The sequence below is a fragment of the Semicossyphus pulcher genome, unplaced genomic scaffold (genome assembly GCF_022749685.1).
Source record: "Semicossyphus pulcher isolate SPU_LCO1_2020_fin unplaced genomic scaffold, fSemPul1.0.p SCAF_7, whole genome shotgun sequence".
Lineage (NCBI taxonomy): Eukaryota > Metazoa > Chordata > Actinopteri > Labriformes > Labridae > Semicossyphus > Semicossyphus pulcher.
The window spans coordinates 12,623,146-12,646,664 of record NW_027211748.1 but is presented as its reverse complement, the minus strand read 5'-3'; the positions used below and the strand labels follow the sequence as shown (position 1 = coordinate 12,646,664).

The following is a 23,519-nucleotide window of genomic DNA, read 5'->3' as shown; positions in this document are numbered from 1 at the left end:
GATCTTGAAGTGTAAGATTCTTGAAATGTTTCAGGGGCAGATGTTTTATGTTCCGCACCGCTGTAATGTGGTCATGACTGAGCCAGCCATATTTTCTCTATAATTAAGCCCAGCTTTTATAAATGTCAATCTTACGGACAAATAACTCTTAATTGCTCGATGATGAAAAAAAAACGCAGTTTGGATAAGAGCCCCTGTGGAAAGCAAACAAAAGAATCTAATTGCCATTAGGGTATTGTGATTGTGCAGAAACACTCTATTAGTATTCAAACACAGTGGGAGAAAAGAAACTTCTAGATGGCATACTAAGTACTTTGAGCTGTGTGTGTGTGTGTGTGTGTGTGTGTGTGTGTGTTTGTGTATTCTCTGGAATATGGGAGGAGATTTCCTATGTGGCATTATGTAGACATCCATGACCAATTAATCTGCCTTACATCAAGTCTCTACTCACAGATGGATCCTTTATTAGAACCATTTTCTAATCAAGCACCAGCACCTGCTAAACCCTCCATTTTTTACAATTTCAAATGTTTTATTTTTGGTAAACAAATTGCAGAGCTTGACTGGAACCGATCCACATATGGAGATTTGCTTGCTGTTTCCACCAGCTGATATCCCATAAGCATATACAATGTATTACCAGAACCAGACATACTCCATGTACCTCCTCTACCGCATGCGTTTGCTCCGGGCCTCGTTATGCTGTGCATCTATGTTCTGCTGTAATACCCCAGTTTCACAACAGTTTTGAGACTAAACAGACTAAATACAATCTAAACAGATTCTAGCTGCATGTCGACCACACCCGATGGACAGAGAGAAAGAGAAAGATGTAACATGTCACCGCGATCAATGGCCGCCATTGTCTCCCTCCCCGTCTGGCAGAGGTATAACACCTTTCCATGCACTTAAGCCGTGACCACTGCAGTGCGCTAAGGGAGCGCATGGGTATGGATTGCCTCGTGTCCCTGATGCGATCGGTGCTATTGATCGCGCTAATGCTGGACTGCGGAGGAAGGCGAGAGTCTGAGAAAGGGAGCGAGGGAGAAGGAGGGAGATGGGGAGAGAGGAGGAGAGAGAGAGAGTGCTGAAGGAATGCGTCCCCAGGGAGCCCGTCTTGGGCTGGGGCAGGGCTTCAGGAATGCTCCCCTGGAGATCCAAGTGAAGGCTAGGGCAGGGCTGGAAGAATGCTCCTCTAGAGAGTTGAGAGAGGAGGCTGGCTGGGGCAGGGCTGGAGGAATGTTCCCCCAGAGCACCCCTTTAACTCCGGAGCAGAAGTGGAGGGGCTCCACGGGGGGAGAGAGAGCGCTCTCCCCCGTCCCCCCTCCGGCTCCAGGATGGCTGCGGATCAGGTTTCCGTGTGGGGATCAGCATCCTGCCGACAGGGCTTTAGGCTGCCCTGGGGAGGAGACAGGAGGCCGGAGGCACTGCTATTCCATAGGCCTTTCCAAAAACACTTCGCAAATGCTTTGTCTCACTGTCTCACTGCATTGTCTGCACAGCCTTGCATTGTTACTGATCCTTCACGGAGAAAGAGAAACAGTGTGTGTAGTTTGACTTTTGTTCTCAGTTGGCACAAGACATGTTCATATGCTAGATATGAGATTGCAGCGGTAGGCAAGGAAACATGCCTTCACACCTATTCACCAAAGAAATACTCGCTCCTCGACTCATTTCAGCCTGTGTTTACTAGCCAGCCCACACTGTAAATAAAAATAACACCTCTAGCTCCGAGTTTAATTCAGAAGATTGCATTTTCACAAAGCCCTTCTTTCACTGTCAGTTCTCCAATCCCGTGTCTCTGAAGGTATTTGAATAGCCCAGTGCACACATGGGCTGTCAGCCTGGTGGCCATTCTTTCATTACGGGTCCAGCTCCCTTGAGCAACACCTTTTCTTGTGTCCTTCACTAGAGGAGGGGCATGGCTGCTCCCCTTAGAGAGATCCGTGCCCTGCTATTTTAACCCTCTGTGAGATGACCTTTTTAATAAGTGTCTTTCTCTGTTTTCCTGCCGGCCACTGTGCGAGCAAACAGAGCATGTCTTCTGCTTCCCTCAGATAAAGGAATCAATCAGAGAGGGTGCAACAGAGAAAGAGAGCGAGATAACTGGGCCATATATGGATTTATATTATGTAGATTTCCCCCTTTCTTCTTCCCTGTAGACATTGCAAAATGCACTCAGCTTCAATAAAATACATTTCAGATTTATGAGAAAAATACAAATGAAATATTAATACTCTGTGAAAACAATAAGATCCCCACACAATACAGAGGATGGTAATATGATGGAAATGTTTTAGACAAATTTCTAATATGAAATCTCTGTTTGCGACGTGGAACCAGACACATTTTTTTAAGCCCACTGATATATGTTTCCCCCCTTCCAATCCTAACCACGACATGTTTATTTGAAGTGTTTTGAATTCATTTACATCCAGTCTTTGGGTCAGCAGCATGGAAACATTCAGTAATACCCTCAACTATGAACAGACTCCTGGCAGTCCATGTTTTTCTACTAACTCTTTCCAACAGGCTCCTATTGGTTGCACTGCTTTTTTTTTTTTTTTTTCAACTAACTTTGTGTATTGATCCAACAGCTGCTTTTTGACTGCCAAGAAGAACGTGCCAAACTGCAAAGTCTTTATTTGCTTCAAAAGGGCTCACATAAGAGGAGAGCGACACGAGCAAGACCTGATTAGCCGAACTCTGAGCCACTGCCGTTCATCAGAAATTCTGCTGTGTTTTTGCCGGGGCGTCTTGCGACATCCTGGTACAAAGAGCAGCACACTGATTACAAGGCTTTGAAAGGAGGAGAGGCGGTCAGGGGAGAATAGCTACTTCTGGCACAACGCAGCCACTGAAAAGAGACCTCATGCTAGAGTGAGCTCTCAGAATCGGGCTCGAGTCTTTCCTGTGTCTAAGTGTTTGTGTGGGGGGCATGTTCTATGAGGAAGAGGAATAGGTAGGGAGAGAAAGAGAGGCAGAGAAAGAAAGGGAGTATTAAAGTAGATGTTTGACTCCATGGCGTAGCATCCCTGAGCGTTTCTTTTCTGTGCGACGGTGCCGGTAACACTAACAGGAGTGTCATTAGGAATTCAAAGCATATGCCCTCGTGAGGACGCCCTCTTTCTCTCTCCCCTGTGCTTCACACCGCACACATTATGCACTGTATAAAGTATTTATTGGTCTTTGTCAGACAAGAACCGCATTTCCTGCAGAAAAACAATCAAAATAAGAATAGAGGATCGTGCGTTTGATGCCTGTTTTTGTGCGTTTAAGGTTGAAATGACAGTCGGGATACTGCAACTCCTCTCCGTCCTCATATTCACACCCCCCTCTATCTAACACACTCTCTGTCTCTCATTTACGTGCTTGCTCAATCAGTCATCCGCTTAGGCATGCAAACACACACACACAAACACACGTATTAACGCGCATGCGCACACACATGCTCCCTCATAGCACCTGCGTGCTTGCTCTTTGCATTTTCGACGACACATAATTCATCGCCCGAGAGGCAAAAACACATGCTGTGACTTCATCCAGTTGACCTCTTTCTTAAGTAGGTAGCCACAAAAGCAGGGATGACATGTGGACAAAACAGAGATAATCTCATGTACTCACCTAGAACTACACGCACTGAGTGAAAACACTATATCAACGACACTGCTGTTATTTCCCCCTCCACTATGTAGCATCCCTTTGAAACTACCGACTTCAGTCGTGTGACAAAAGCCCCGGCCATGGAGCGGTTGTCTCGGTTTCTCTTGCTCTCTTCATCTCTCCCTGGCCCTGGCTCTGCCTGCTCTTTGTTCACTCTCTTCCTCAGCCTGCAAGTCTTTTTCAGCGGCACAAGCAGAAGAATGGCACATTAAATCTTAATAGGACTGCGTCTGGCCGTGTTGAATTGCAGAGCGTGTTAAGCCGGCGCTTTCCTCCCCCTTGGCACACGCTCGTGGAAGTGGAAAACAATTGAATAAAAGAAACCGCTCCCTCCCTCTGTAGCACAAGTGACTTCGGCTGCCCTGCTGAAGCTATGAGACTGAAGCGATTCCGGCTCACAAATAGCATAAGCCCTTACTGTGAAACTGTAGCATAAATGACATTAGTCCTTTTCAAAATGCAAAGACAGACGCTGCGAGGTAGACACAGGATTTACCTGACCACCCACAATGAAGCTGTTGCATATTCCCTTCCCCGTGACAGGTGGAAATGCTGCCTGAATATTCTTTAAAATAGCCTGTTTGCTCAGATATACAAAATACAGTAGAAGAGGAAAAAACAAGTGAAATGAGAAAGAAATGGGAAGTTTAGGGGGGTTGGTAGAAAAGACAAAGACGTGAAGAGAGACACAGTCAAGGTAGGGGAGAGCCAATCTTAGCAGCAGCAGCGATGTGATTCCAGGCCTGCTTTGTAAGGCAGTCAGAGGTGGTAATTAGCCAGTGATGAGTTGACTGGTTGTGTGTCCAGTGCACATCACTGCTGGGTGGGGCTGTGGGAGGTAGATAAGGCCAGCAGTGGGCTTATCTCTGAGAAGGACAGGCACCAGGCCTGCCAGGCAAATCCACCCACAGACCAGCCGCATTTTATTAACAACATCATTAATGCCAGACAGGTTATGTGCGGTGGCTCGGAAGAGAGACAGGAAAAGGTAAAAAAACAAAACAAATAAAGTCTCAATTCCTGCTTGGCCGGCCGGTCTAAAGTACATAGGCAACGGTTGACGTGTTTTGAAAGCAAGGAGCTTGTGGAGATGTTTACCAGGTAGGCAGCCAACGGAAGGGCACGGAGAGCGAGCTTGGATCTTACCTCTGGGTTTTGCTCACTCTCCTCTGGGTCCCCAGAATTCAAATGATTTTCTTTTTTCTCTTTCAAACGTGGGACTGCTCACCAGAATAATGATGAAGCAGATACAGAGAAACATAACTAGGCACAAAGAAAAGGCAAAAATGTGTTTTTAAAAACTTTGCGGACATTCAGGGCTCAGTTTTCTAATGCCTTGTGAAATGTTGAGGGTTTTTTCTAACTTCTCTGAATCCACGTAGTGTGATCAGGTGTGCAAGGTTATGGTTTATTTGTACCTTTTTGATGCATAGAATCCGAATACTGATCATTTACAATGCTATTCTAAAAGCATTACGGATCTAAGGGAGATTTTTTTATACTTTAATTTGCAGAAATCTGTTTTCCATTGATCAAATGGCACCTTTGCAGGTGTCTGGTGTGTTGTGTGGCAAATGAGCCCTCACTCAGTCGGGTTTGATTTTATAAACAACAGTGTGAAGTGTGTATCATGAACAAACACTTGCTTCGTTATTAAGACTCTTTATTAGCATATCAAATGCCAGAGAGCTTTTCAGTGGCATGTTTCCCTCCGATAATTTACACCAGGAGTCGACAGGATGTAACATGGCTCTGAGACAAAGAAAAGTTCACCAATCAACGTGTTTCTCATTCACAGACGCCTAAAAGCAACATCGACAGGTTTCTGAATCATGTTAATACTCCCTTATGAAAAGGTCATAGGATTTCGCTTATGTCTGCGTGGAAATGTACCGCACATTGATCCCCATAGGGCTTTTTCCTTAGATGGCTTTTGCCAAACTCGCCAGTAATGGGAGGAAAGGAAGGAGGGAGACGGAGGGCGGTGGAAAGAGTGACCAGTCCGACAGGTTTATGTCTCCCAGCAGGCAGAGCTCCATGGAGCGGGCCCACAGGAAGGAGCGGAGCCAGCTGTGACGGCATCCTACTCGCCGCTGTGGTTTAGGAACTTTGGGGCTACACTATCACCGACTCAACATTTCCCCCTGTCCTGTACCCCTCCCAGGGGCTGTTTTTGTTGGCCAGGGGGTAGTGTTTGGGTGGGGGCTGCAACGGGGCTCTGGAACAGCCACTCCTATACTTCAGGATATGGGGAGTTCAGCCACCCACAAGGACAGGGATTCTCAAATATCACGTGAAGTAACACATTTGTTCCTTAGTGCTAATTGCCATTTTTCGCACTGGAAGGTGGGTTCATAAATTTAGTTTTATGGGCAGGATGGGTGTCGTTTAAGGCCTCCAAGGCCACCAGCTGGACTACGCTTTGGCAGAGGGAACATTGTGTGTCGGTACAGACTGTAATAGTTTGACAGTAAAGTCATGCTGTCAGGTAATACAGAGATGTCCTCTTAATGTTAAAAGTAGTGGACAGCGGGGGGTCCAACACCGCTGAGAATGTAAAGGTCATCTAATCTATTCCATCTCCAACCTGCCTGGCTGATCGATCATCCTGGAGGAGTCAATCGATTTGATCAGAGAGCCTCTCCTAAGAGATTGCCTCCCAATGAGTGGCTGGGATTCTGCGGAAGGCTGCAGAGCGTGCCAGCTTGGTACATGTCCCTGTGATAAACCAAGACATTAAAATCCCTGATTAAATAGTAACTCACCACCTGTGGTAGCCATTGTCTGAATAAGCCTCGGATTTAAGACAGCTAAGAGCATGTGTAACTCTTGCTATCACTTCATCGTGTTATCAGGCTCATTCTATATGCAACGCATGTACACTACAATCAGATCAACAGAATCCTGCAGGACTGACAGACAGTCAAGAGAGATTGGGCTGCAGTAAACAGAGTGGTAATCTTTATATTAGGACATTATGTGCCCCCAGTCAAAGCATGATGCATCTTTCTCATCATGAACTTGGTTTGTAGAACATACCCCACAAACAAAGTCAACAGACAAAACCATTGTGTGATTGGATTTTAATCCAATTGCATTATTATTCAGGCCTCCCATTGGCCATTCATTACTCTCACATGGAGCCTGTGTGGGTTGTTATCACCCAATCAGGCTCAAGACTGTATTCTGGAGAGCATGCTTTCGTTTGCATCCTTTAAACCCTGTGAGCCTTCCCTCTCTCCGGGCCCGCCAACGGAATACCTAATTCCAAAGTAAACTGATTGCTCTCTCCAACAAGATTACACTGTGATGATGTTAGCCAAATGAGACCGCTATTCGGATGCAACCAGGGCAGGCAAAGGATGCTTACTGCAAGATGACTGATCAGCATGTTAAGAGAAAGAAGGTTGAAAAAAAGAGGGGAGAAAACGAGGGATAAAAATCGAAAGAGTGTGTGAGAGTTGTGCGCGTGGGGGTAAGCAGAAATGTAATTTGCTTCTCACCTCAGGCGACTGGGCTCTGAGGCCAGTAAATATGCAAACAAGCTGAGCCTGGCCATCAATATGAAGACCCTAGATGATTACTAATCTCCACCACAGAAGTAGATTGAGGTCTGCTCAGCAGTGGCATGCAACATGAGGAAAAAATAGTAAGTCCAAACTATATCTCCACATTGGCCAAAAACATTATGCAGAACTCCGAGTTATGGGTATATTTGACCTTCAGTTTGAGATAATATATACTATTTATGATGCATACAAATCAGCGGCGTAGCACCATTAAAAATATAGGTATCTTGAACATATACTGGAATTATCTTTAAGTATACATTAGAGATGTTCCGATACCATTTTTCCATACTAATTCGGATACTTAAACCTGAGTATCCGCTAATAACGAGTACCTCTCAGAGAGTGCTGACATTTTGCTAGCTCTGACATACATTAAACTCCAAGTTAGCGCCACACTATTGTTGTTTAATGTCACATGATACTTTACCTCAAACCATTTTTCTTTGAGGGGACTAATAAATTATGGTATCAAGTATGTCCCTCAACTAGCATGATCACAGATACCCAATACTGCTTTTACGGCAGTATCTTAGGCCGATACTGACACTGGTAGCGACATGGGTATCGGAGCAACCCTAGTATACATCAATCTCACATCATTCTGTAAATGCAATTGAGCAAACTGCCATAACTTCTCAGTAACTTTGAACCTTGCTCTCGACTCACCCCAGTCTTTTCATCATGCAGAACTCCTTGTCTGATATGAGCTCTTAGACGTGAGGCGCAGTAGTTTACCAGCCCATTGTCATTCCCCATCCGTAATCCGGGATAAAAAAAAACCTGTGGGACACGGACCAGGCTGGAGTCATTAGGTGTGTGCGTGGCTTACCCAGACAGCCAGATAAACCAGATGCCTCGGGATGGCCAGGGGTCATCTCTCTGCGAGAACACGTTGTTGATGTCCTTGTTTCTCTCTACCTCTTCTTCGCCCGCACTCCTTCTCTCTCGCGCGCCTCTTCATCATCCCTTCTCCTGCTTTCTTTTCTTTCCCTTGATTGTTCTGCACAGTCATCTCAAACACAAGAGGTCCGTGTTGGAGCTTAGCAGTCGAAGAACCTGTCAGCTAAAGGGAAAGGGGGAAAGACAGACAAGGGAGTTGTCTGTGGCCCTAGGTTGAATGCCTGAGGGTGTGCTACGTGTGGAGGGTAGTTAGTGCGAGAGGATGCACCGCAGTCTGCAGGTGAATCCTCTCATTTTGAGAGACCTAATGCGTTGGAATCATCACCTTAGGGGGACGTGTTGTGACTTTGTGTTACAGCAGGGACCTTGATAGAGAATGCAGCAAAAGTTGTGTCGTTTTTAATTTCTTTATTTCTAAATACAGCAGGAGGGCCGTGTAAGAGGGATATATATTCTAAGAATGCCTTCCCCGTCCTAAACATAATTGACTATTTCTTGTATTTTAGAGTGTGTTTCCAGCATTGAGCGTTACCCTCTGCAGTGAGTGCACAAGGCTTGAGGATGTTTACCTGGCATGGTGCCTGTTGTAGCTGCCCTCCTGTTGAGGAAAAGCAGGTCAGGCTACAGCTTTGTGTTTGTTTGCTTGTGCGTGTGAGCATTCTTTTTTTGTGGGTGTGTATGAGTTTGCAAGCGTGTTTTTGTGTATGTATAAATGTGTGTGAAGAGGAGAAAGGGGGGAGCTCATTAGGACAGAAGGGGTCAGGGAGCGCGTTGCATTCTGCCAGAAAAAGGAAGATGCGTCTTCAATGTAAGCATTTCTTCTTCAGGAGCGAACAGAAGGGGTGGATAGGTTGGTGCAGGGTGCTGGGTAACTGGACTCTCAATCCAACTGAACCATCCATCTGTTCAGCCATCAATCTCTCTGTTCATTTACTCATACAGCAATTTATCCACCCTTGCACCGTGGCCAAAGGGCCATGTCTCTTTGTGGCCCTGATAATCTGGACCAATTTCCTCTGCAATTTATTTCCCAGCCAACCACCCACCTGGTCAAGCAGCATCAGGCTTCTCAAGGTAGAGCCACTCATCCCAGCAAGCCCCTTTCCACCAATCACATCCTGTTTCTTTTTTTCCCCCACGAGCCTCAGATCTTTTGTCTTCTGTGTTTTGAAGGTTCAACTGGATAAACAAACCCATTCCTCCTTTCTTTACTGTAAACTATGACACCAGTCTGCAACCATTGTTTACCCCTAAAGTCGAACCCTTTCTCCATCTTTGTTGTCTATCATCATCATCCATTTCTCTCCGTATCTCTCTGTGCTGCCTCCCTTCCTTCTCTTTCTTTCTCTCTCTCTCTCTCCCTCCCTCCCTCCATCCTGTCATGGCTCCTCAGTATTCTGCTGCTGTCTTGTGTGGAGTGATTTTGCCCAGACACGTCTGGCTCTGGGTAAAGTGCGGTCCCCAGAGAGCGCGCTCCGCAGCCCCCAGGTCGCCGGCACCATGAATACATTATGATCCCCATTTCCATCCTGTTGCCACGGCAGCACTTTTGGAGCCGCAGGGCGATTAAGACGTGTGCTGTCGATACCGTGATAGGAGCAAAAGTTGGATCTGGAAGCTGGCCTTTGATCAGATTCCATCCTCCTTCCTGCTATCGGTGGCTTTAACACAGGAAGACAAAGAGATCTTTGGGCTTTTTTGTTTGTTTGACAAGCTCACCTGCTGTACATAAGCATACCGTGCATCCTCCTGCTCCGTTTCCCACCTCTCTGCTTTATCTCTATCTTTCCTGCCTGAAACCATTTCCCTCCCTTATTCTCACTTCCGTTGCTCCTCCCCATCACCGCAGTTCAGCTAAGGCAGCATTATACGCAGTCTCTCTCTCTGTGCTCTCTGATATTCTGCTTTCCTCACAAAGGAAGCAACTCCCTTACCTTTTATTGTTTCCTTTTTTTCTTTGGGGGATGATGTATAAAACATGGTGCCTCAGGTAGAGGATGTTGGGTAGGAAGCCATGTCCCCCTAAATGGCCAGCCGTGTGCATGCGCCTAACACTTCACTGAGCAATCTGTCAACATGTCAGCAACACATGTTTTGTAAAAAGCCTCTGGTGGGAGCCAGGGGAAAAAAGGCACTCCTGCCAGACCAGAGAGGAAATGCTTTTTTCTCCTCTATGCAGTGGATTTTCTATTGCTGGTGCTCAGTCCCACGGGCCCCCCAGCACCACCCTCCCCTCCCCCACGCATACACCCGTTGTCTGCACTTCAGAAATTTGAACTGGGGACCCTCGAGGGGGTTTACTGGGAGGGTGGGGGTAGGCTGGGCGGGAGGGGCTCCCTCTTTTTCAGAGCGTATGAAATTGTGAAGGTATATTGTGGCAGGTCCCCAAGCGGTCTTTTCTAATACCTGAGTTTCTGGCGAAGCTGGAAATTACCAGCGGCTCCCCCGAGGGACGGCTTTATCCACACCAGGAAGGGGAGCAGAACTCAGTGGGGAGGTTACTTAATGCATGGCTGAAATAAAAGAATTTCTGAGAGACAGAGGCTGAAAAGCTAGCTTTTTTTCTTTTTCACCCCCCCTTCTCCTCCTCCCGTTCCCTCTCCCTCTCTCCTTTCCTCCCCAGTAGTATAGTTTACTACTCTCTGCCTTCTCTTGAAGGGTTCTAGTTTAATAAACTTTCAGAGGATCCTGCTGGTGCAGACAGCTAGACAAATACCCTTGTGTGTTCTCTTTTGTCGGAGATACAGCTTTTTGTTATGTTCTTGCAAATTTGATTTCTCCCTCTGTCTTTCGTTTTCTCCGCCGCCCTCTGTCTCTCTCCCTTTCTGCATTTGTCTTCATCTCCCTCGTCCTCCTCCTCTCGCGCTCTGTCTCCCTCCTCGACACACACACACGCTACACACACAAAGTCAAACTCTGTCTCTTGTGGTTGAGTTTATTGTTTGGTCTGTCTCTTCGTTCTCCCCCTCTGTGCTCCCTTTTGTTTTCTGTATGTTTTGTTGTATTGTGCACAGAGGCTGAGATGCAGATAGAATGCAGACAGTTTGCCCTGGGTGAAGAGAGCGCACGAGCACCCTCGGTATCTATTTAACAAAACACATTCATGTATTTACACAAACGTATAAAACTACCTGCTTCTTAACCACAGAATATAAGGTTGTTTTCCTCAAACAGATTTAATGTGTAATGTTTTGGGGGCAATTTATCCAGCCCTCTGCTTGGCCTTATTTTCTATTTACTTTATGCCAGGGTGCCCTTTTCCTTAGTAATCAGCGCCTGCGTCTGATGTCCATGGATCATTAATCTTGCCTTGTTCATAACCTCAACAAAAAAAACAACATAAAAATCTCATCCCATGTATGAAACACCTCTCTCTGTTTCTCTCTCTCTCTCCTCCCCCTCTACTGTTGGTAAATAATTCAACCTTTTCCCTGTAACAAGTGCTGGCCTTAATAGGGAGCAGTACCTGTAGTCGGGATAAACAAGGCAGCGGGCCTCAGCAGTGAAACAGAGGGATTTGGGCTTCATGAGGGCAGAGGAATAAGTCGTTTCCTTCTGAAAGGCAGAGCAGACTGGCTGACATTAATTAAACCCTATAGGATAAAGGTTATCTGAGGCCCAGGCAAGCAGAGACTGTGCATGCGGGATGTTATGTCTGCCGAATCCTAATCAAGACTTCTTATTAAAGGGACATGTGTGGGCTCAGGCATGTGTAGTATGTGTGGTATGTTTATGCCACTATGTTCCAAAATCTAAGTCTCTCTTAGGGATCTGAGGATGTGAAGGAGGGACTACATTTCATCCAAAAAAAGGACAGAGGTTAGCAGGTTTAGACCATCCACCTTGAAGGCAGAAACCTTCAGCAGAACCAGACTCACTGGTAGACATCCGTGAAAACTACTCTGACTGTTCCTAAAAGATGTAGCTACCACCTCTGCAACGTTCTCAGTGTTCTTCCTAAAAATAAAGGCAGAGGCAACTTTCTAGAGACTTCCACGTTTAGAAAACATCGTGACCACCGTGCTCTGTGGTGGGAGGCGCACCTCCTCTCCAGATATCCTCCCATGGTGCACCTGTGACCTGAGTCACCTGACCCGAGCTTCCGCATGGTGCTCGGGTGCCATGGCTCATGTTTTACAAATTACCCAGGGGGGGTCGCGCGCCAACCCTGTGCCCGCATTTCCTCCCTGTTGTATGCAGAGTGCGTGGGATTATATTCCCCAACTCCAACTCCTCCCTCAGACAATGAACAGCCACGGAGTTGACACTCACCTCACTAACCCGAGGCAGCCAAGGAAAATATAAATAAAGGAAAGGAGGAAGCACTGCTCAAACCTATATCTTGTGGATCTTTGCTAGGTTGAAGAAAAAAATAACAGCATATATCCTATAACCATCTCTTCCTCCTGACCCAGCAACTTATTTGCATGCCAAATGTAATTAAAGGTCACCTTAAAGGTAACAATCTCTTGATATTTGAAGTAGCCAGGTAAGATAGCCACCGCAGGAGTGACAGGGGTTTTATTACATCTCATTGTATGCCGTCTCTATATTAGTGACACAGTAGCACTGGCTCTTTCACAGTAATAGTGTAACAGTAATGTCTACTCCTTTCATATACAGATAAAGGCTGATGTCCTCTCGTCTACAACAGCCCAGTGAAAAGTAATTAGCTGATATGGATGGTGCTGTCAGAGATAACTGATATTGGGGGAATATTACATTCACTCTCTCCAATGATGATCCCTGAAATGGGTTCATCACAGTAAGCTGCACGTTCAGATAGATGTGAGATTATCACATATACGGAGAGAAAAATCCTTATTACTGCAGGAGAGCTGCATATTCAAAGATATGAAGATACCTCGAGGAAATGGTCACTATACAATTAACTGTGAGATTTAATATGCTGCAGTATTAACACATTACTTGCTTAATTATCTGATTTATTAATTTAATATGGTGGAGTAGAAACCAAATGTAAGAAATCTGACTTTTCTCTTTAAGTTCACTTGTACTGAATGTAGGATTATTCATATGAGGGTGTTGGTTAGAAGTAGGGGTGGGCTGTAGCGATATGGCAATATATCGTTGTCCTGACTTTTTTTTTTTTTTGGCTTTTTGACTTTAACTGATAGGAGAGCTGAAGAGAGACAGGAAATATGGGGAGGAGAGAGTGGGGGATGACATGCACCAAACGATCGGCAGACCTGGAGTCGTACCTGCGATCAGTGCGTCGAGGACTGTTGCCTCTGTACATGGAGTGCCTGCTCTACCAGCTGAGCTAAATCAACGCCCCAAATATCGATATTTTAACTTCCAAATATACGACTCTCTAAACAGACTTTTCCTGCGATTTTGACTCGTCGCGTCACTACTTTATGACTCCTCGCGGTGGTGCTTATGACATGAATGATGGGAATGTGAACGGAAATCAATTGGCCGATGAAGAAGTTGACAGCAGGATAAAAGAAGAACGAGAAGCAGGATAATATCGGACCGCGGTGAAAAGAAATTAAGAGATTTACCGGCCACTTTTAAATCCAGAGTCCTAATTGGTTCTGTAAATGTAAATTACAGACTGGTGTCAAATTCGGTGAAACTGACACCAAATTTCAGTTAATATTTTCAGAAATATGTCAAGCTGCTATTCTTTTGTTGCTCGGTGCAAAACAAAAACGCTTTCAATGACTAATCCACGGGAAAAGTCCGTCTGTCAGCTAGACACACCGACACACCGAGAACTGACCGCTGTGCAGCAGAGACTGTTTGTCACTGCCTGTAAACAAGCACAAAAAAATCATGTCTCCTGCTTCCTGTCAGCACACACACAACCTCACGCCGTGTGCGTGCTGCAGGTGTAGCCGCTAACAGTAAACAGTGGCAGCATGTCCGCTCCGTTAACTGTCCGTTTGTGTAACCACATTGTTAACCAGCATCGGAGCATGGGTGATGCTGTTAACAGGAATACTCTCACTTATAAGCCACCTCACTTAACGGAGCCTCGATCATCCCGCCAGCACTATCTGTGACATCGGCAGCTCCGATACGCGAGGTGGCTTATAAGTGAGAGTATTCCCGTTAACGTAGTCACCCCCTGAGGTTGTGTGTGCCGACAGGAAGCAGGACTGGTGACTGTCACCGGGCTGATCCCGCTGATTAAACATACATTTGATCATCATTAGCAATGGTTGATGACATACCGTATTAATAACCCAACCGCAGCCCACAAGTCTGTTAGTATTTGTTTCATAAAGAACGTGTTGCAACTGTACTCTCTACTTTTTCATGCAAGTCTGAAGCAAGAGTTATAAAAGTAGGATTGTTTATATAAACATGAAAACACACTGCAAGGTTTATCTGGTATAATTTCCTGTATTTTTTAAAATCGCAATAAATATCGCAGAACAAAAAGATATCACCATGTTTGTTTTTTACAATATCGAGCAGCCCTAATCGTGATATTATCGTGGGCCACGTATCGCATGTCTTGTCGTGACGTACCCTGTGATTCCCACCCCTAGCTGGAAGCTTCAGTAGCCTCTCAGGTGTTGGTGTGTAGGTAAATGGTTACTATAAGCCATTGAGTGCTGGACCAAAGGAAAAAGGAAAGAGAAAAAGCGAATATTCAAGGATAAGATGAACCTCAATAATCTGATGAAACATTTCACGTCTTCTTCTCTGACCCTGAAAGTTTCTTACCAAGTACGTCAGCATGCAAACTTTTAGCAAAACAATCTGAGGGAAACTTTTTTTTTTTTCCAGCTGATAAATAGATAAACAGGAATAAATCAATGTGAAGTGATGAATGAATAAGTAAAATGCCCTGTAGTCATTTGTCTGGTTGTATTCAGGCCCCATATTCCAGCCCTGTTCTGCAAATGAAGATGAGGGTGAGGGCAGCAAAGGAGCCGCTTCATTCGGTGAGGCGTGCGTTCGCGTGTGTGTGTGTGTGTTTTCCTAATACTTAATAGTATTAAGAAATGATGATGAGCTGCCTGGATACCAGCAGAAAACAATGGAAGAGGAAACAAAGCAAACCCCTAAATCTGTCTGCCATTTGCGCTCACATACTGTACACACATGTCATGAGTATTCTGGCACAGTTACTGGGCCAGGGAAGTGCTGGTCTGGGGCCTGGCCCATTCTCCAGAGACAGCCCCCCCCCACCCCTCCTCCCTCTACCACCTCCCTCCCTCGCCTCCTCCCTCTCCGCCCCCTTCCCCCTTCCTGTGCAGTCTGTGGACACAGTCTGAGGCGACAAGGTTGCACAACAGCTCGCAAAAAACCTCCACTTTACAAACATGATCATAAAAACACAGCCTGCCATTAGCGATTGGTTTAAGAGGAAAAAAATAATTAGGAGGACTGTGATAATTGTGTCAAGAGGGAGATAGATCAGACGAATTATGGGAAGAACCAGAAAATCTTGCCGTGGCTTTGTTACTTTGCTGTTGGTTCATTTCGACATTGATCCACCCTTCCATCTGTCATCCTTTTCCTCCGCTCCTTCGTCAACCCACCATTTCTTTCTCCCTCTTTCTTTTTTCCCTTTTTTCTTGGATTGAAGAGTGGAGGAGCTTTCTGGCTTTAACAGAGAGGGGATGAAGATGTTTATTCATCTGGAGGGTATTAGAGCCATGATTAAGGAGAGGAGGGAGCAGCGAGGCTGATGCGACGTCTGCATCGCTCGTTCGTGGGCCTGCCTGCGGGATTCTGGCCAACACACCAGGAAAACAAGAAATGAAGAAGAATGGAAAAAAACTTGTAGTGAAATTCGATTCTCTCGGGAAAGGACAGAAGTTTGGATTTTAGCCGTCTCGCTCGCCCCTCTCATTCTCAGTCTCGCTGCCTGTCCTCACAGCTAAGCTAATTATTAATGAATGCGGTTTCTGTTGAACCTTGGAGAGGTGTCAGCGCTGCAGTCACTGAGGGTTAAGAAATCTTGACATTTAAGACAGGGATGCATGAAAATACATCGTCTTGCTTGAGTTGATGCTTGTTTTTCTTCCCCTCCCGCTCTCCCTCTCCAAGATGCATGTTTTCTTCTCCCTCCTGGGCTGTCTGCTGTTGTTTTACCACTGACAAGCCGGGATGGCGTTGAGGAGATATCAAATAGAGCCAGAGTGTATTAATCAGGGGAACCGAAGGGCACGGGTCACGGGTCAAGAGGCAGGGTCGGGCTTTTCTGATAATGCTAATGCTAAAGCTAACGCAGAAATCTGCTCATGATTTCCATCCTCCTCTGCAGAAAAAGAAGAAATGGTGTTGATATTAGACTTTTTATGGGCATTTGGCAGACTAACCGCCCCTTTTCAAAATAGTCCCAGTGCACTGAAACGTAGATCCAACTGTCTGAAGTTATCCTTAAAAAGTGAAATCATTTTTACTTGATGTCTGGCCCAAGTTTTATGGGTCACAATGAGGTAGCTTGATTAAAAAGAGTTGGACCCTATTTTCCGATTGCAGCATGTGCTGTGCTCGGTTTTTAAGTAATGGATAGCGCCTCTGGAAACTTGCAGAGCAAACCCTATTTTAATGAAGCAACCATACAGTAACTCAGCATCTTTCTGTGCGCACAACAATTTTTTCTTCCCGGCGATGATCACATAAATCACATTTCTGTTAGTAACTAAGAGCGGGGAAATATAGAAGAGCGTCCAAATAAACTCAGTGAGGACATATTAATGGAGAAGTAACACAGAGCACAGGGCTGCAGCATCTCTCACAGCAGCTGACTGACTGACTGGCGAGCTGAGTGTCCACTGGGTCCTGCGCCTGGTCTGCCGCAGTGTTAGGGTAACAGCACACACACACACACACACACACGCAGGCTCCCTGAAGCCCAGCCCAGTCCAGTCCCGCCTGGCCCAGCACTCCCTCAGAGCCAGTGCAGTGAGGCAGGCGGTGAAGGGGCATGCTGGGGGACAGATTGTCGTCCTCCTCTCTCCCCCTGGGAGGCTCACTGTGGCTGCCGGTCCAGCCAAGACCTGGGGAACAGCCTCCTTCCTGTTTGTGCTGTAGTCCACCTGAAGTGGTCAACCATCCTTCCTCTCCACACCAGCAGCCGCTCTGTCCTGCAGGAGATGACACCATAAGCACCAACGCTCTCCCACACACAAACTGCTCCGCCCACATCCTAAACACGGCTCTGACCAGCGTGCGGCACATTTAGATCATAACACTGACAGTGATTTATACGGCTGCCTGCTTTAAAGCCAAGTATAAAAAAATACTGGCTAACATACCGAGCATTTCACTACAATGTATTTAGCCATGTTGGTAGTATTTATGTCACTTTTATAAATTCATTTATAATGGGGAAGCAGTATGCCCCGTGTCACAGAGGTAATGACATGCACGCTGTGAAGTGTATTTTGCTTCCAGTTTGATTTCCCTTTTAATTATTCAAACACTTCAAATCAAGTAAAAATTCAGCTGAAACAATAAAACATCAACATTAGCCCTGCAGCCCACCCACTGCACCCTGAATAGTAACCTATAATGAACCTCAAATTCACCTTTCTTGAATAATGGCGTAATTAAATTTCTCCCTTTTCTTGTTCGCTCCTTAATTTCTTTTTTTTCTTCTTTTGAACAAAAGACTTAATTTCAAAAGCAGCGAGATGAAGCACTCCTGACAATTTAATTTCTGGTTAACCCTTTGTTTCTCTCTCAGAAAAATACACAAAAGACAGCAGGCAGGGCCAAACGTAATTACACAAGACGACCTTTGAAAAGTGTTGTAAATTATCACTTTTAATTTGAAGCCTTTGTTCAAATTAAATAAAGATATTTCTTCAAGAGTAAAAGATGTCATCGGCAGCATCTTTAAAGGCCTGGGCAGGCGTATCTGCTAGTCGTATGATCTGTTGTGACCTAATATGCAGTTGTTATGCAGGGTAGGAAATATGTGACGAGGCAGTCAGTCATCTCTGGCAGGCTCTCAGAGTTTTCATGGACTGTCACATGATGCTAATTTTCCCATAAAAATGAGGCCGATTTTGCACAAAGCGTGAACATCCTTCATTTTTGAGGCATTATGTAGAGAACATTGATCGTCATCATTAGTTTATATTTCAGTTTGTCCATCCTGGTGGAAAAACATCAGTGTTCCAGGGACAGATATGTGTGATTAGTAATGGAATTCCAATGTTCATTGTGTCTCACTATCATGGAAAGAAACAGCCTAGTAAAGGATGACTGGCCGCCCTACTTTTCCCTCCTCCGGCCCTCCATTTGTCTAACTTTCCTGGGACGCCACTGGGGCACTGTGATTTCTGGGACAGTGACCAAGTGCTCCTGTCTGAGCTGGGGGACGTGGGTAATGTGGACAAAGTAGTTGACAGTTTGCCGCTTCCCCATGGTTGAGAGACAGAGCCATGAGGGCCAGAATAATGGACACCCAGACCACAGAGTCAGGACAGCGCTTGATGTTCCAGCTTTTAGTGTCAGGCCCCTGTGTGAAAAAAATCCCCATTGACTGCACTTTCCAACACACACACACACTCTTATCGTGTGTGTGTGTGAAAATGTGTACATGATCTCGCTGGTAGCACACTGATGAAACCCCGGGAAGTGAATCCTTATTTCATCTACTGTTTTTCTACCTCGGTTCAGTAAAAGATAGCATCCTTGTTCGCCGCTGCTGCTGCTGCTGCTGCTCCAGTCGTCTCACACAACCCCTCCCTCTCATCCTCCAGCATAGTGGATTTGATTGATCTGTAGCAAGGGGGGGCAGGGACCTGACATTTCTCAGTGATGTGTAAAAAACATATTGTGTTTGCTTAGAAAAAAAAAAGAGGAAAAGAGAGAGGCAGCATGAGTATAAACACTACACACACACCCACACACACACACAGAAAATACTACGTCTGAGGTTGAGTATAGCAGCTCGGTTAAATACCTCGACTTGTGCCTATTTGTGTGTGTTAATCAGCCGCATGGTGCAAAACAGCCCCGTCTAGCCACCTGGCACTTTTTTGACAGCCACTGGGAATTATCACTGTTTCATTCTGACTGGATTTGATGTCTTAAAACGGGGATGTAGCAGGACTACTGTGAGTAAAGCCCAGCGCTGGGCCTATTCCAATATCTCTGTGTCCTCTGAGCTCTCTGGCCTGAATCAACTGAGTGATTTGTTCATCTGACTGGAATTAGTCCCGAAAAAATCGACCACTGCTTCCTCTCTGTCTCTCAGTCAGGAAGATTGGAGCCTTAGCTAATGTAAAAAGTTGTCTTACCACCTCCTCTATTAGATCTTAAGTGGTTGTGTCACAAACAGGGGCGTACATGATAGCGTGTTGTTCAGACACATTGCTATTTGGGCATCAGAACAGAAGAAGCGTCGAGATGACACATGCGTCGTCTCACGGGACGGGCTCGCTACTTTTCCGAGTAACTGTAAAAAGATCCCCTCTCTGAATATGAAGTGGGGTCACGGTGTTACATCAGACAAGTTGTCAGCTTTTTGTTTATTCATTGAATCCCCAATCCCCAATGTGCCACAAATACACTCACACAAACACATCTCTTATGACAACCACTACGAACAGATCTCTGCTACAACACACAGGAAGATAAGGTTTGGCGGCTGAAAGCGTGGCCATGCTTTGCTTCACTGGAATGGCTTTTGAACAAAGTCTAGCTTGCTATAGAAGCGGCAGATGACTGATAGCAAAAACACTTTTCTGATAAGATAAGGTCCTGGACCTGGATAAGAGTTTGGCTTCCTAAACAGAAGATATGTACTCTGTTGCTGTCAGGCAGTGATAAGCCATCTTGAACTGCTTCCAGGACCTCAGAGACGGAGGTCCGGGCGCCAGCAGTGAGATATTCCCAAACCGTGGTCCCTGAAAGGTTTCAGGGGGGGGTTATTACAGAATAAAAACAGTAGAATGAGAAATACTTTTTTTAGTAGGTGCTATTTTAAGAGGTTTAGATTTTGGCAGAACCTGTGAACAAAATCCTGATTAAAATAAGATCATTTATTTCTTTATGTATCTATTGTTCTTTCAGAATATGGACTACAAAGTACTTTACAATACTAAAAACAGACAGAATCATCCGGGAACTATTTTCCATTCATTTTTTTACTGATATAAAATCATCATAGGAGATCTTAAGCGTTCAAAAATTTAACAAACATTTTTTTGTAATTCTTGTTTGTTAGTATTTTATGCTTGAAATTATTCAATTTCTTCTGTTATTACTTCTGTATTAAGGATTTCTCATAGTATTTACTACACCAAATGTAACATCCAAACATGCTAGCTTTAGGCAAATGCATTTAATGTGACAATTAATTATACCTTGTCCAGTTTTTTGGCATGTACACAGATTAATCGTGACGGTTTTCTCAAATTTTATTCCATCCATTATCTTCCACTGATCCCGGGGCCGGGTAAATTAGTCAAATTTTATTAATCCAAGAAATTGTTCTCCTAAATAAATGACCAGCGAACAATAAAGCAACTTATTAGCCTTTAATAGGGATAACCTTGACGAGCCCACCAGCCTATGAAGAATCAGTGAGCCAGTAACCCTGATGTGTTTCCTCTGATCATTCACACAGCTCACGGTTTAACACACTGGTAACTATCCTAAAAGACTACAATCCTAATAATTCTTTACAAATTATGTGTTTCATTTGGCATTTAAAATGTAGAGATAATATTCACCACCATATGGATTGAAGTCCGACGGGAAAACAATGTCATCAGGAAAATTAATGACTTGTTCTCCAGAAGATATATTTATATATCTTGCTAATTCTTAAATACATTAATTGCATTAATCACGACACTCTTTGGGGGTTTTGAAGCTTCGCCACTGAGCACAGAAACGACAAACTTACCTGTTCCCAGTTTTAAGGATCTTATTTGAACAGCAGTATTTACTCTGGGAAAGGGTGCTATAAATGAACATGGAGGAAGTGGTGCACAAAGAGTAGTTCAGACTGGCGAAGAGGAAACCGAGACCTGCGTGTGAAGGAGGAATTTTAGTGGTTACTATGGCAAGTGAAGAGAAAAAGAAACCGTGATAGTATGTTGTGTTAGTTGTTTTAAAAATGTTTACACGTATGGATTCCTTAAACCGGCCTGGGCTTCTTGTCCTTTGTAAGTTTTTATGTACTGCAGCTAAGGGCTGAATTTATATCTCACCAGTAAATATGGCTATGGAACATTTTATGCCATTCCCTATAGAAACACTCCAAATGAGGTTGTTTTGTTCCATATAGGAGACATTTAAAAGAGAAATAGGGAGGGGGGGTAGGGACAGAACTCCCAGAGAGGGACAGGCCTTAAGATGGAGGTCTTCCTCCCAGGACGTGACAGGCTGTTGGCTAGAGGATGCTCAGGAAGGCCTTGGCAGACCAACAAAGACAGCCCTTCAGCTGCAGGGTGTAGTTTTTCAGGCCCCAGCATCCCCTTTGGCAGCAGCACAGAGAGTGCTGGCGTGCACAGGCCCCCGGCCCGAGAGACAGGGAAGTAAGGCCCGTTCTTTTATTTACTCAGGCTGCTGCTGAGGCCTGGGCATTTCTTGTCTGGGTGAAGAAGGAAAAAAAACAAGTCTCTCTCTCTCTTTCCTCTTGAGGTCTCCAGAGGAGGATTGCTCTTTCATCTACAGTTGTTCACACACTTGTTTCGGCCATTCTGTTGTACTGTGTATTCTATGTGTACATGTATGTCTGCACATCTATATGTTTGTTACTGTGAGTTAGTGTGCTGTGTTTGCACTCGTACTCTCCTGTGTTTGTAAATTGTGTGTGTGTGTGTGTGTGTGAGGGGGAGAAAGAGAGAAAAACAGTAGTAAGTTTCACTATGTTGGACACCTGCAATGTACAGTTTCACTTCTGAATGCTGTGACACAGATGCCATGTGCTTTAGTTAAGGCACTTTGGCCTTCACAGTAAAACAAAGGACTTAGCAACTGCGTGTTTAACAAACGCATGAACTTTTGGTTTCCATTCTAGCACATACACTATGTGATATAATTAAGTCAGATTGATGCGATAATACATTGGAAAGTACAATAGATGCAACTCAGAGGCAAATTAATGACAGTGTTACGCTGTAATATTATAAGATTGTTTTATTATACAGCAGCTTCTGTAATTTATCAAAAAATATTCACATCTCAAAATGTTTACTCTGCTAGAACTCAAGCAATGTTTGCGACTCCCACATGTCCCCCACAGATATAACATTATGCATTTGTGTTATTGCAGTAAAGGCACTAAATAAATAATATACATCAAGTAAACAAATCAAAAAAATTGAATGAGGTTGTCCTGGCAGCTCAGTAATGTCTTAAGGCAAAGACGTCCTCATTTAAGACAGTAGAATTTAATTTAGCCTTGTATACAGGCCCATTTATTTGTTTGTTTTATACTATTGTCTCGAAGCCAATATGTTTGACTGTAAGGCATCGGCTGGGGTCATTCTTCTTGCACTGTCTTCTTCTCCTGCACCCTGGGAGGCAGTATGAGAGAGGGCAGATCCGCCCCCTCTGTGGAGGAGGGCATAGCACTGAGTCACCCAGCCTCCCTCAAACCAGAGAGAAGTGGAGAGAAAACATTGAGACATGTATGAGAGATAAAGCAAGTAAATCAGCAAGGTTTGCTCCTTGAGTGAGATGTGTGTGTGCAGAGTGGGCGCCTTGCCAGGGGTGGGAGGTTTCCGGGAGGGCCACGGTGTGGAGGTGGGCTCTCAATGTGCCGCTTTCAGCAGTTTGGAGGGGCAAGGGAATGGCCTCCGACCCCATCTGTTTCCTGAAGATAGGCCTGATGGGGGTAAGTGCTCAGAGAGGGCATGATATCCTGACAAAGGGCAGATCTCCCAGCAAAAACAACAGAAAGGGGGAGGGAGAGAGAGAGACTAAGATTTGTCAGCTGAAAGGGAGTACAGAGGTTGGATCCTGGAAAGAGCTCATGCTTTTCCTCCGTCCCTCTCATAAATCTCTGCAGTTTCCTCTTGTTTTTCCCATTTCAAGTTTTGGCCTTTTGACACAGTTTTTTTCTCTGAAGGGGTTGGGATTACGCTGTTTTATTTAGGTAAGGAAGTTCACAGCACTTAGAATTCGGCAGCGGGAAGATGTGGTCCGTAACCTTTTGAACTTGAGGAAAGTGGTGTTCTGTGTTTTCCATTCATATCACTGTACAGTGAACCATCGGAAAGGAATGTCGGCAAAGAAGATTTGAATAGGGACACATTAAAGTTAGTGTGAAACAAATGGCGGCTCCATTGTCAGTTGACTGGTGCTCCTTGATCATTCCCTGCACCTGCTTGTCCTTGAGAGAGATCGTTAGCGGCTCGGTTGTCTTCCCCTATCCGTTTCCCTGTCCCCTCCTCGCCCCCCCTGCATCAGCATGCAGCACATTCA

The 23,519-nt window shown here is 45.0% G+C and overlaps 1 protein-coding gene across 4 annotated transcripts in view; it reads left to right on the top strand.

The window, feature by feature from the left end:
* The window catches only part of LOC138611294 (zinc finger protein 521-like), a 91,013-nt gene that overhangs the window by 15,731 nt on the left and 51,763 nt on the right, over positions 1 to 23,519 (top strand). The gene's annotated exons all lie outside the window — the stretch shown is intronic.